Source organism: Apis dorsata, unplaced genomic scaffold, assembly GCF_000469605.1.
Source record: "Apis dorsata unplaced genomic scaffold, Apis dorsata 1.3 scaffold_425, whole genome shotgun sequence".
Classification (NCBI taxonomy): domain Eukaryota; kingdom Metazoa; phylum Arthropoda; class Insecta; order Hymenoptera; family Apidae; genus Apis; species Apis dorsata.
Genome location: NW_006263678.1, coordinates 88902 through 102114, shown reverse-complemented (window position 1 = coordinate 102114; position 13213 = coordinate 88902). Strand labels below are relative to the sequence as shown.

Sequence of the window (13213 nt, the reverse complement as noted above, 5' to 3'; positions counted from 1 at the left end):
TGGATGCCTTTTGCTTCCGTTGTTTGCTATAGGGATTGAGATAATGGATGATTTTTAATTGTGTAGCAATATTCTGTAGGATTAATTTGAAAGATTAAGGTTAAGATCAAGATCCATAAAAGTGGATTTTATGTGTTTTATCTACTTTAAAAAGTAGATAATATTGTTAATATGTTAAGATGGAAGGATTAGTATTCTCTTCTAGCAACTTTTATTATCAGTTTATTGTATTATTTTAATTTCAATTTTTATTATAATATTTATAGTAATGTTCTCAGAGTGTTAAGAAGTTTTTTTTTAAGTGTGATTTCTTAATAAAAACAGGAATTAATTGTTTTTTGTATATTGATATAAATAATATTTGAATTTACAATAATTATTGGAAAGAAAATTGAAATAGTTTATTAAAAAATTAAAGAAATTGATTTAATAGTTATATAATTATATATAATGTGAATATTTGAACAGAATTATTTATTTCAGAAAATATTTTTATATATATTTATTTATTAAAAAAAAAGAATATCTTAAATATATTGAAATATCTTTAAAAAATAAAAATATTATCGCCTAATTCGACGTAAGCGGTGCTTGCTCCATCTTGGAGGCCGCGCAGGAAACGGATGATAAGGCAGGCCAAGGCTAACGTTTCTCGCAGGAGAAAAAGCTTTTTCCTCATACGGTAAAAAAGCCGAGATGAATGAAAATTGAATTACAAACGCTCTTCTGGCAGTTGTCCAGCTGAAACTTTTCTCTTCGACTTTGTTGGAAGCGCAAGATTTATCTCTTGTTATCCACTTTTGAATCAATGTTGGTTTGCCCTCGTTTCTTAAAAAATCCTTGAGAAACGATCTTAAAACGTATCACGGCGACTTTCTGTAAATATACGTCGCATCGAAATAACGATTTGTTATAGAAATAATAAAGCGATTTATTAGTTTTTTTGTTTTTACTCACAATTTATTTGAAATTTATAAGACAGTCGAAATTATAAAATTTTACGAGATAAATGACAATAATTTTAGAAATAATACATTATGACATAGAATACTGCTCGTTAAAATTGTAACACTGTTACAATGATAAAGTAGATATTATTAAGATCTTGGCAACGAAATACTACGACCTTGCGTATTATTAACTACGTTAATGTTTCTTTTATTCTCATGCAGTTCTAAATTTCGTGTTTACATGTTATACAAGATACTAGAAGAAACATGAAAAAGCATTAAAAAAAGATTCAAGACGATTGATTCTAACCTTACTTTCGATCAATGTTCGAAAATATCGATATCTGTAAAAAGATCTGTAAAACAATTATCATAAAATTAATCTCCTTTAATCTATTTACTTCTTTTAAACGAAATCATAGCTGCGCCATTGAATATCCTCCTTCTAAACGCGTGATATCATTATCAAATAGGCCAGATACGAAAATTGCGTAAAACTTGGTATCTATAACGATCAACAAACATACTTTTCTCGATTCGAGAAGCCTGATCCTAAAAATCTCGACACTCGCGCGTTAGGCCATTTGAAATGCAGATCGTGCCCACGTTCGTCCGGTATATCGAGCATCGCCCACGCCCACGACAGGTCTATGCACAGGTGCATTCTGTTCGGCGACAAGGTGGAAAAAGGTCGCCCACGTAAGCGAACAACGATCGAGTCCGGCTTGTGACGCGTGAGGAATGCGAGGAACGCGCGTGAGTTTACGCTGCCCACGCGATTAGAAGAAGCAACAGGCTGTTAATCGTCCATTTTATTCGTCAATGATCTCGTGGACGTCGATCGTGGACGTTGCTCGCCACGTCGAACGGGAGGAAATCGGCGGCCACTTCCTTCGAACGTAGATAAATAACGGAAGGCCGAATGTGTGTCACCATTTCACGCGTATAACCTCTTCCCTCTATTCTCTATGTGATCCCGTGGTTATATAACGATCTTGCAAAGAGAAGAATTGTTTCTTGTTCCTTGTTTCGTTATTCTTATGAAGTTGTATGGAGAAAGTGCGCGTATGAAGCTCTTTTGGACGTTTATTTTGAACGGATAATGAACTGGCGAATGGCAGTCGAAGTGGTACATAGTACTTAATAGTGAGTGGTGCGTTTTAGAGGTTTTACGGTAGATTTAAAATGAAGCGTGAAGATTTATATTCGTCGAGTGCGTTCGGTAAGTGCGATGCTTTTTGTGCAATATCAAGCTGAAGTTCGTGGATTGGATACGGATTGATTAGAGTGGTGATTTTTCGAGGGATTTTTTTTTTTTTTAATTTTTGAGAGAGAAAGTAAGTTTAGATTTTATTTTATATCAATATTTTTACATATTTATAAAACGTATCGTATGTATAAGTAATAATTCTTAACGAACTATCAAAAATTATTTTTTAAAATTATTTACATTATAATTTGATGATAATTTTCAAATAATTTTTAATAAAATTTTTCACATTTACTAATGTACGAAACATGTTGGGCGACAATGAACACATTTTAAAACTATGCAAATTGCAATTACGTGAATAATACACGATAACAAAAAAACGTGATGTCATCGATGTACTCATACTCTAAGAAAACTAATATTTCTAGGCTCCGTTCTCACTCTGTTATTCAACAAGTTAAAATTACATGCTGTTGGAAGGAAATGGAATAAGAAAAAAAGAAAAGGAAAAAGAAGAACAGAGATTAACTTCTGTTTATATATGTCTATGATGAATTTTTTTTTAAATGTGATTTCCACGGAATACGATACACGGAGTAGCGCGTTACATCATTGCATACTACGAAATACACGCTTCTGAATGGAGACTGGCATGACCAAATTTGGTGCGGTCTCGATTCTGTATCCAACGCTGGATTTATTTCGAAGTTTTCCAATAGACGACTTTAACGAACCTTTTAAAACGTTTCGCTGAATTTCCACGATTTTTTTCCAATTTTTTCCAGAATTCTCGGTATAATTTTCAATCGCGACGATGGATTTTTTTCAATCGCTTTCCTTAATACCGTCAAAACCCTTTAGGGAAGTGAGACACGTACAAAGGCCCTTCGTTGTGTTTTCTTGTCACGCGCGTGAGTTTGGATCTTTTTTATTTTTAGAGGAAAGTCTGTTTATTTGGATTAGTTATTTGCATGAAGACAGGGAAGTATGCAGCGTGTCGAGGCCCGCGCGATATCATTATCGATTATTAGACTGGTAGAAAGTTTTCCAAATCGGAAATATTCGCGTAATTCGATATATCTATTGTTACTTGGAAATTATTTATTGATAATTGTGATACGCTTTCTGGATATTTATCGAATTTATTTAAATTTTATTACTTTGTAATTGAACTGCAGAAATACAAAATTTAAATATAATATTTTTAACGAAAGTCAAAGAAGTTTTCATTATATTCATATATATATGTATATAGTAATATTAATATTTTGTAAAATAAAATTTTTATGGAGTGGATTTACATATCGAAAGTAATTAAGAATGATGTTATTATATAATTATTTAAAGATAAGTTTTTATTAATTATCGAATTTATATATAGCTGCATTTAAAGATATTTTACATTAATATAATTTATATATAATTGCATTTCAAAATATTTCATTGATAAACTTTATTATATTTATATCAAATTATTGATAAAATAAAAATTTTAAAAATAATATACTTTATCATGGTAATACATTTTATTTTATATTTTATTTTATCATTTAATTCATTATTGTGTTTATAATTGAATTTTTAACACAATTTAAATTTTAATTCATTTCGATTAATATTACGATAATAAATATAAAACATTAATTTTCAATATCACAATTATCATTATAATTCGGAGTATCGGAACTTTGTTAATTTTATATTGAAATATTACAATAATTGAAAGAAAATATTTTGTATTCGAAAATCAATAAAAAAAAAATTAGAAAGAAAAAAACATTTTTCGGAGCCGTTTCTGGGTACTCAAGCTACCTTAATTTTTTCGTGACTCGAGCCGTCACTGACACAACGAACGAGAGGAACACGAAACTGAAACGGCCGGGAGTCGCAAGAGTGTTGTCGGACGTGTGGTTGTGGCCGAAGTGACAAATTGATTTTGTGCAACGAAACAGGGCTTCTTTTCTATCTATGGATATTTTTCACGGTGAGTAGAATCTACCAATGAACCGATAATATCTCGAAACCGGCGGCTGGTGGTGATGCCGCCGGTTCCTATTGATTTTTCCGTGACTTCCGACAGATGGGCGTGCTGCCCTCGTTTAGACTTTTCCGATCGTTCCTGTTCATTTTCTCGCCGATAAAACGCGAACTCTTGTGTTATTTTATTAATCGTTCAGGCCTGTATGTAATCTTTCGACCGTGCATGACCGTATACGTCTGAGAGTCGGTACGCATTACGGGCGAGCTAACCTCAAAAACGAAGGGAGTAGGACCACCCAACGGGTGTCTCCCGAAATAGAGATGATTCACAACATCGCGACAAATTGACAGCTCGTATCCTTTCTGCGTTAACTTTTATACGTGCTTTTGTTTCGTATTTTGCAAATTACAATACATCGAACAGATTTTAGAAAATGCTGTGTTAGTGCTAGTGCTCTTTCCAGTGCTCTTCCCTCTTCCTCTCGTGTCTCTTACGTTTCGTTAAATGCGCGACGTGCCAAAACAATAGGACCGGAGAAAATCAATAGGCAGGCTGTAAGAGGTTAAATAGGGAAACCCATCTGCTACCACTGTGCACGAGACTTTATTAAGTTTCTGCGTTTGGCTAAGTTCGCTTGTGTCCGGGACACTAGAAAATTCGTTCTTGTTTCACGTCGACGATTTTACGACGCTTTTTAATTCTTCGCGATGTCAGCAAACCTTTTGTGTTTCTTTTTCTTTCTATTCTCCCCCTTTTTTTCTCATCGCGGTAATTTTCTCGAGGAATCTTAGTAGAGATTTTTTTTTCGTATCGTGCTCTTAAAGGTAATTTTTAATTATTTTTTTTTTTTTAAATTATATTTTAAAGATTTCTTTGGAGAAAAATTTGTTTATATATATATAATATTTTTCTTCGATGTATAGCAATAAAAATAATACGTCAATGTTCGATTAACTTCAGTTCTTTAAAGAATATTGCCAAAGTAAAATCCATTTGGTTTTTTAATAGACTTGTTCATAATGATTTTTTAAAAGCGCGATTTATTGGATTTTCATTGGACTTTTATTAATTTTTACCCTTTGATAATCGCTAATTATTTTTTTTCATTTATATTTCATTTGTTTATTTCTTGTAAAATTAAAACATTCTTATCGATTATATAAGTTATTAGATTATTATCAATTAGTTAGATTGTTATCAATTATTGATATTGAACAAATGAATTATAGATATTATTGGAATTTTTTATAATTTTTATATACATTACAATAACAATAATTTAATATGCAATAATTAAAAATAAGTTAGAATATAGATCTATAAATTATGTTTTAAATTTAGAATTTAAAAATTATATTATCAGAATAAATATGATTATAAATTTAATTTTATATTACAGGTACTACAATGAAAATTGATATCTTTTAATATCAATTTCATTTTTATTTATGGCAACTAGAATTTTTTATTAAAGTGATCTAATCAGAGAACAAAATATTGCAGCTTTCCAAATTTTGTGAACAATAAATTCGAACAGTGATGAAAGAAAAAATATTATTAACTGTTTTTTAAAAGAAAAGAAAGCAAGCCAAGAAAAATATATTAGTGCATCGTGAAAAGAAAAGATTCACCTGAATAGTTTTCTCAGTTGCCTCTACATTCGCGGATTTAAAGTTCTTAATTCGCGCGATGCGTGACCAATGCTCTTCCGCAGATTTATTTCCGTGGAATTAAGGCAGACTCACAATTTAATTATCGCGATCCACTTGGAGCCTGTTGGGAACTCTGCTTTAAGGTTTCATTGAGTTTATCCGAAGTGACGATCTTTATTTCCCGATTGATGCGAGTAAAAAAAGGCCTCGCGGAAGCGGAACAACCCTCGTGACGCTCGTTTCGAGCGGAGATCCAGCTCCGGATATTGCCATTCGAATGAATTACGATATCGAATCGTTTGTATATATAATAAATTCGTTGAAATTTAATCATTAATTTTTTTTTCTTTCTTTTTCTTTCAAATTAATTTTCTTAAAATAAAAAATTTCGATAAAAGTAAGAAATATATTTTTATTGCTACGTTAGTTTCTTATCGTGTAATAAATATTATTTCGTGCAAGATATCGATGAGTATGAAATAGATCCAATTATTATGATCAAATGAAACAACATTGTAAATTTCACGTTGGAAAAGTGTTAATGATTTTTAAAAGGATATCTAGGGTTAATGAGTTGAGCGATTAATGATACGTTATTTATATTGGCCAATGAACGAACTGTAGATGTTTATGCAAATTTATATTTTTATAAATGCAATTAGATAATAAATAAAATAAAGTAAAATATATAAGAATAAACATTTCATCGAGTCAAGAAATAAAATAATTTTTAGGGATTAGAAATTCCACGTAGAAAAAATTTATTTTATGAAAAATATGTTTTCGCAGTGAAATAGAAAATATCTGTTTATAAAATAAACATTGAAATATATAATTCTTCCATTAAATATATTGTTATTCAAATAATAGTATTTAAGATAAAACAATAAGATAAATAATAAATACAGTAGAAATTTTATTTGAATAATTATTCGAATGATGCATAGTCATAAATAATTATGTCATAATAAATATGCATAGTCATAGATAATTAAAATTAATAATATTTGTTCGAACATTATTCGGATATTTTTCTGATATTTTTCTTCCCTTCTTCAGTTCAATTTTAATTTTTTACTTTTTCCTTATCTTGTTGTTTAATATTAGAATCTAAATTTTATGTACGAAAGAAATTTTGTATTACCATTAACTAATTACAATTGTAATGGAAAAACGAATGAAAATGAATTTTTTGAACATACAATAAGTGTAATAATAATAATAGTAATCCAGCATATCTAATAATCCGGTTTGAAAGGATTGTTATTTCTTCCTCGTAATTTTCTTCTCTCTAAATTGTCCTTTCATACTTGCGAAGTTTCCTTATTTTCGAAGTGTCGATGGCATTACTCTTACGCAAATCGGTTTTTTTTTTTTTTTACGAATACAGAATACTCGTAGAAAATCGCAAATTACTGTTATTATTACCGATGGCTTGAACGCTATCATTCATGAATTAATTATTATTATTCCGTCGATTACGATAACTCCTATAACCTTAATGGTCGCGCGTTCAATTTATTTTGTCCGATTGGTTTGCTTAATGCTGGAAACGAATGAATGAATCGAGCAAACTAAATTTATGCTTTCGTTCGATTCGTTGCAAACGTTCGAATCGGTGCAAACAAAAGGCGAAAATAAAATAAACGGAATTATAAGCGCAGATTATCGATCATATTTTATTAAACCGAAATGGCGAATGGTGAATGTCTTTTCACATTTTCCTTTATTTTCCCTTTTTAAATTTTCCATTCCCCCTTTTTTTTTTTTTTTTTTAATAAAAAAATTTCAATTTCGATCATCCCGCGTGTTCTCTTGCCGGCGAAAATATTCATTCACCCAGTTTCTTCAACCTAGTTGTTGATAATAAGAGAGCTCTAGCCAAGTGTACGATTAGTCAACGGATCAAGTGTTATGCAACGCGTAATAAAGTACATTAACCTTATACGTGGATTAATCAACTCTGAGATGATATAACGATGTTTGATATTATTTTCCAGCGAGAATAGAATATTTTTATTTTTTTTTATATTGTTTGTTGGATTTGTGAAGGTTAAGGAGACGACTTATTCAATTTGTGATAATCGATTTCCTTTTCCCTACGACAGTGACTCACAAGTTAGCCAAAACACACGCGTCTGGAAAGCAGAGTTCCGGTGTACGAGGTGTATAAATAGAAATATGCGTATGTCGTGTGGAGCACACGTTGGATGGAAATAGTGCGTTCTTCGCGTACAGTAACTCGCTACTATGGAGTGTCTATGTAAAGTAACTATAAGGGGTTGTTACACGTACACGTGTTTCCGCGAAGAACGTAATGGAGCTGTATCTTCTCCGTCACATATTATGCGTAATGAATTCCATTTCGTCATCGACTTGGCGATGATCTAGCCCAAAATATCACGTTTCGCATTCTGCCTGGTTGGAAAAATACTCCCGAGATCAATTCTCAAGAATTTTTAATTCTTAAAAATATACGAAAGTATTTTTATTCGACAGATTAATATTATTTTGTTTAAATATTATTAAATATTTTAAATAATTATTATTTTAAATGAAATTTCTTTGGAACATTTTCTTTGGAAAATTCCAAAAAATCAAATTGTATTAAAATTGTATTAAAATTGGATTAAAGAAATATCGACGAAAGGAGAAGAAGGATTAGGTTAGGTTTGGACAATTTCTTATAAAAATAAACGAATGTTATATATTTTATGTTGTTAAGTATAATTTTTTTTTGGCTGTAATTATACAGGTTTTTTTTTTTCTTTTTTCTAAAATGGAGAAATATTGTAATCTAGACCGCTTACTCTTTACATATTTATAACCATAATGTCATAATTTACTTCCTGTCGTTGTTATTATCTCGGTGCCGGTTTGTACTATCGACATTTTCTTTTTGCATTTGATTAGGATGCACTCGTAAACGAAGATAGGATTATTACCATTTTTTCTTTCTTTTTTTAAGATTCGTTCCATTAATGTAACAACTATCGGTTATATCACTAGCCCCTAATCACTCCGTTGTAATATTCAGATATCCTAATCTAGAGTACGTGATCATGATCCTTACTTTGAAGCAATACCGTTGCTATGACTCACTTTTACAAAGAATGTTATCTGAATCGATATTTTAAAGCTAAAAAAGTGCATAATCTGTTACAAGGTTCTCTAATAATGTACCTAGTCCTCAATTATATTATTCTCGTTGTAATGTTTCAGGTTAATGGAATAAAATAAAAATTATTCTACGAAATTTATGAAATTTTCACGGATCTGAAACGAGATTTTTTTTATATAAATTTATTTTATATAAAATATTTTAAAAATTTTTTATACATTTGGATAAACGCAAAAAGTAATTATTAATATCGTGTTTGAATAATATACCGAGATAATACAAAGATACCGCAGAGAATATAGTATTGTATGAAAATTTTAAATCATTTTTATTGTATTATTTGATATTTGATATTTGTAAAATTTAAAATTAAATATATTTTTGGAAAATATTTCAATATTTTGTTATTAATTTTTTTTCTAGAAATTATTTCTTACATTCAATAAAATAACGAAATATAAAGCAATTATTTTAATAATATTGTATTTTAATATTCAGTATTCGAGATACATATTCAAAGATACGTACATACGATGTCTCGACACGAAATCTATAATTAACTTGGTCATTTTCATGTAATTATTGGTATGAAAAATGCAAATCTATAAATAAATACTAAGAAAAAAAAATGGAACGAATATACATAACAAATTTGTTAAAATTCATTGTACTTAAGTTATAAATATTTAAGGAACTAAAATTCTTCAACGTTGATTGGTTTCACGTGTTTTTATGAACACTATTGGAGAAATAACTAAATATCCAGTGAATAGGTTAGGTTAGGAAAGTTGTCATCAAATATTTTCATAGTAACGCGAAAGGTACTGGGGTAATTTTGGATAATCATGCAATTTCACGGTCATTTATTTGTATCTTTTCCCCGCCAGATTTATTTCCTTTCTGTGGCTTCGTTTCCCTTCAAGGAAACAAACGACTTCGTTACGGGATCATTATGTTGATTGGTAAATGACATCGAGACGAAGCGAACATTTGTAGCCAATTATACGTCTTGTTACATTTGATGCTAATTAACGCCACTTGTGTATCGATCGTTTTTATGTGTCATGTTAATATAAGATGATAGTAATATCATCGATTCGCAAAAGGAATAACATAACCTCAAATTGCCTTAGAAAAAACCTTATCCTTTCTCTAATTTAACATTTTTTATTCCATTATCTTAAATAACGTTTCTAAAACATTTTTATATTTTAATAACTAATATTTTAATAATTAATAAAATTTTTATATTTTAATAACTAATAAAATTTTGTATGTAATAATATATATTTGATATATGATAGAATTTAATTTCAATGCATAATATTAATATTATAAAATTCTACAAATCATAAGTTACTTAATAGATTGTCTTATATCAATAATGAACTCTCTAATATTATTAGTTGATAAATTATTGCGCGAGAGGGCACTGAAAGAAAGGCAAAAGGATATCAATATATAGTTTATTTCGGTTTAACACGTTGTTTGAGAGGCGCTATTAATCACGAATGCACAATCTCTGTTGTGCTTTTCATGCATAGCAAAACAACAGCATGTCTCGTTACTTTTTCTGCTACATTACGCGAGCTGCCAAGGAATTTATTTAAAAATATACGATTGTTCCATTGAATTGCCTTACTTGGAATAAAAATCCAATGTTGTTTCGTAGATGTCGTTGTCGTCGAATATTTATTTTCTGGTACTCGGAACTTTTAAATTACAAAACGAGGATCATATTTTAATAAAATTCCAGAAACTGAATTTTATGAATTATAATAACTTTGAGAACTTCTTTGTTGTTTATATTGCGTGAGGTGAATAAAAAATTGCTTTGGATTATGTCAAATTATCTTTATCCTTAAGGTAATAAGTAGCAATAATTGTTTAATTGTCGTTGCAAAATATAAAGTTCTGAAGTTTCTCAAGAACGAATTTATGTATCGTAAATTATTGTTTATATAATATTACGAAATATAAGAACTTTTGCAGCAAGTATTTGTCAAAATTGCTTCTTCAAATACGAAAATTAATAGAAATGAATCGCAAGTTCTTTTTTTTACTTTCGTTTCATTTTTACTTCGTAAACTGATCGTCGTCAGATATATTTGTATTTGCTCTTGATTTTTCATATTTCTTACGTAAATTACACGCTGGCTCTATCGTGGTAAGTTCGGTGGGATTCATTTTTCTGTGACAAATCCAACGATCGAAACTCGCGTATATCGTACGTATTGAATATACCTGTATCATTATTTGCAACTATCGTATTCCTTGAATTATTTATTAAAATTTTCCGAGTAATTTTATTTTATAATTATTATAATAATGAAAATATTTCATTTTATACAATGGTTTTTGTGTAAATACTTGTAATCCTTTGACAAGAATTAATATATAATAATTTATATTATTAATAATAATATATAATAGAATATATTGATAACTCATGAATAAAAAAATATCACATGTTTCACATACAATAAAAATAATTGAAATGATAATGAAATGAATGGAGAGATAAAAATTTCGTATAATCGAATACTTCGATACTCGTATATTTTTCTTTATCTTTATAATAATTTAATAAATAATTTAATTTTCCAATTCTTCTTCGTTTAAGTTTCAATAAACAGATAACGATCGATTAAGTTAAAAATGAAATATTCGATATTTTTTAATTAATGTTTATACATGCATACTACCGCCATCTATCCACGGGATTAAGTAAGAGCAAAGACTTCCGGCTAATTGCTTTTTCGATTAGACTAAAGGAATGCATTTGCAGTGCATGTAAATCAATTCAGACGTAAATATAAACGTCTCGGAGATGAATTTTTCATATTTGATCGATATTTAAAATGCAAGAGTATATTTGCAAGATCAAATAAAAATCGATGTATTAATCGAGCTCAAAGATAAGATATAATTCTCTTTTTAGCACTTCTTCTTGAGCACTACACATGATGTATATTTATATTTAATCTCTTTCTTGATTCTTGATCGTTATAATAATAATCATCGATGACTAATGATATCAGAATTAATTAAAATATTTGAATGAAATGAAAACAATTATTCCTTAAACAATGCTGAAATAAATATAAAAAAATAAATGATTATAAATAATTGAGGAAAAGAAGAAGAAAAAAAACTATCTTAAAAATTATATATAACGATTGTAGAAATCTAATCAAATTAATAATATTCCTACTCCACCTCGTTGGAACATCACGTTAAAGAGGAAAAATATCATTTTATTTCGGATTATCACATTTCAATAATAATTATTCAGAAAATATTTCACATAAACTTCCATAATACGAAAGAAAATTTTGCAAATTGTCTTGTCGGTTATCGAAATCCTCCGTTTCTGACGTTTATCAGTTCCCATTGTTGCTCACCTGTTCACCTACGTACTTTATTACAAATTTTTCTTCCACGTTTCGTTTCATCCACGGTCCATCCGTCCGCCACGTTTAATCCAAAGATCACCCTTGTTTGCCCGGTTTTAGGTTACAACGGCGTCTAATGGATTATCCGTACATTCATCCCCAAGTACCTTCCACTACGTGTCATCGATTCAATGGGGGTCCATGCGCTGCACATAAAAATAACAATGATTCGATGTTTACCCAACTTATTAGACGATTTTACCGCGCTTCGTGCTATCGTGGGGTGGAACAGTTTCAGCTGACGTTTCGATCCTGGCCAGGAAGTGACGTCTCCTTCACCCGTGGACGGACGGCACTTTTTTTAGGACACGCTGCTCTCCGCTTCTGCGCTTTCTCTCCGCGAAAAATTATCCCTGAAATTCGCTCTGAAATTCAATATAGATAGATTTATTGCCGAGACACGAAATATATAAAAGTGGCGCAAGCTATTGCGACACGTTTCGTTATTCGAAAATTTTCCAGTTCCAGTTCCAGTGAACGAGACGATTAAAATAGGCAATAAAAATATAGGCAGTAAAGATAAGGATCTACGAAGCAAAAAAAAAAGAAACAAAATAAGATTAAGAAAACGTATTACAGAGTTAAAGGGAATAATAGATAGACCCGACTACAATTACCTATCCGCTCACCGTTCCACGTAACCACGAAACAACCGCCCTTTTCCACCAATTTGATCCGGTAACTCTCCCTCAAGGGTCCTTAAATTCTGCGAAAAGCTAGCCGATTCGAATTCTAGGCTGATTTTAACCAAGCCTATATGAGACCATATAGAGACCAGAGAGACCAGAATCAACAATGAAATTGCAGTCTATCGAGAGATCGTCTATTGATCGCCGTTTTG

At 30.1% G+C, this 13213-nt stretch overlaps 2 long non-coding RNA genes across 2 annotated transcripts; both read right to left on the bottom strand.

Annotated features, from left to right (window-relative positions):
* Positions 1-577: 577 nt before the first annotated feature.
* LOC102679124 lies at positions 578-1885 on the bottom strand. Its single transcript, XR_422329.2, has 2 exons — positions 1261-1885; positions 578-876 (listed from the first exon to the last, which is right to left on the bottom strand). It is a non-coding gene; the product is annotated as an uncharacterized LOC102679124 (long non-coding RNA).
* Positions 1886-12184: 10299 nt separating this feature from the next.
* LOC116186101 lies at positions 12185-12680 on the bottom strand. The gene is made up of 2 exons (XR_004151042.1): positions 12575-12680; positions 12185-12518 (listed from the first exon to the last, which is right to left on the bottom strand). It is a non-coding gene; the product is annotated as an uncharacterized LOC116186101 (long non-coding RNA).
* Between the last annotated feature and the right edge of the window lie 533 nt (positions 12681-13213).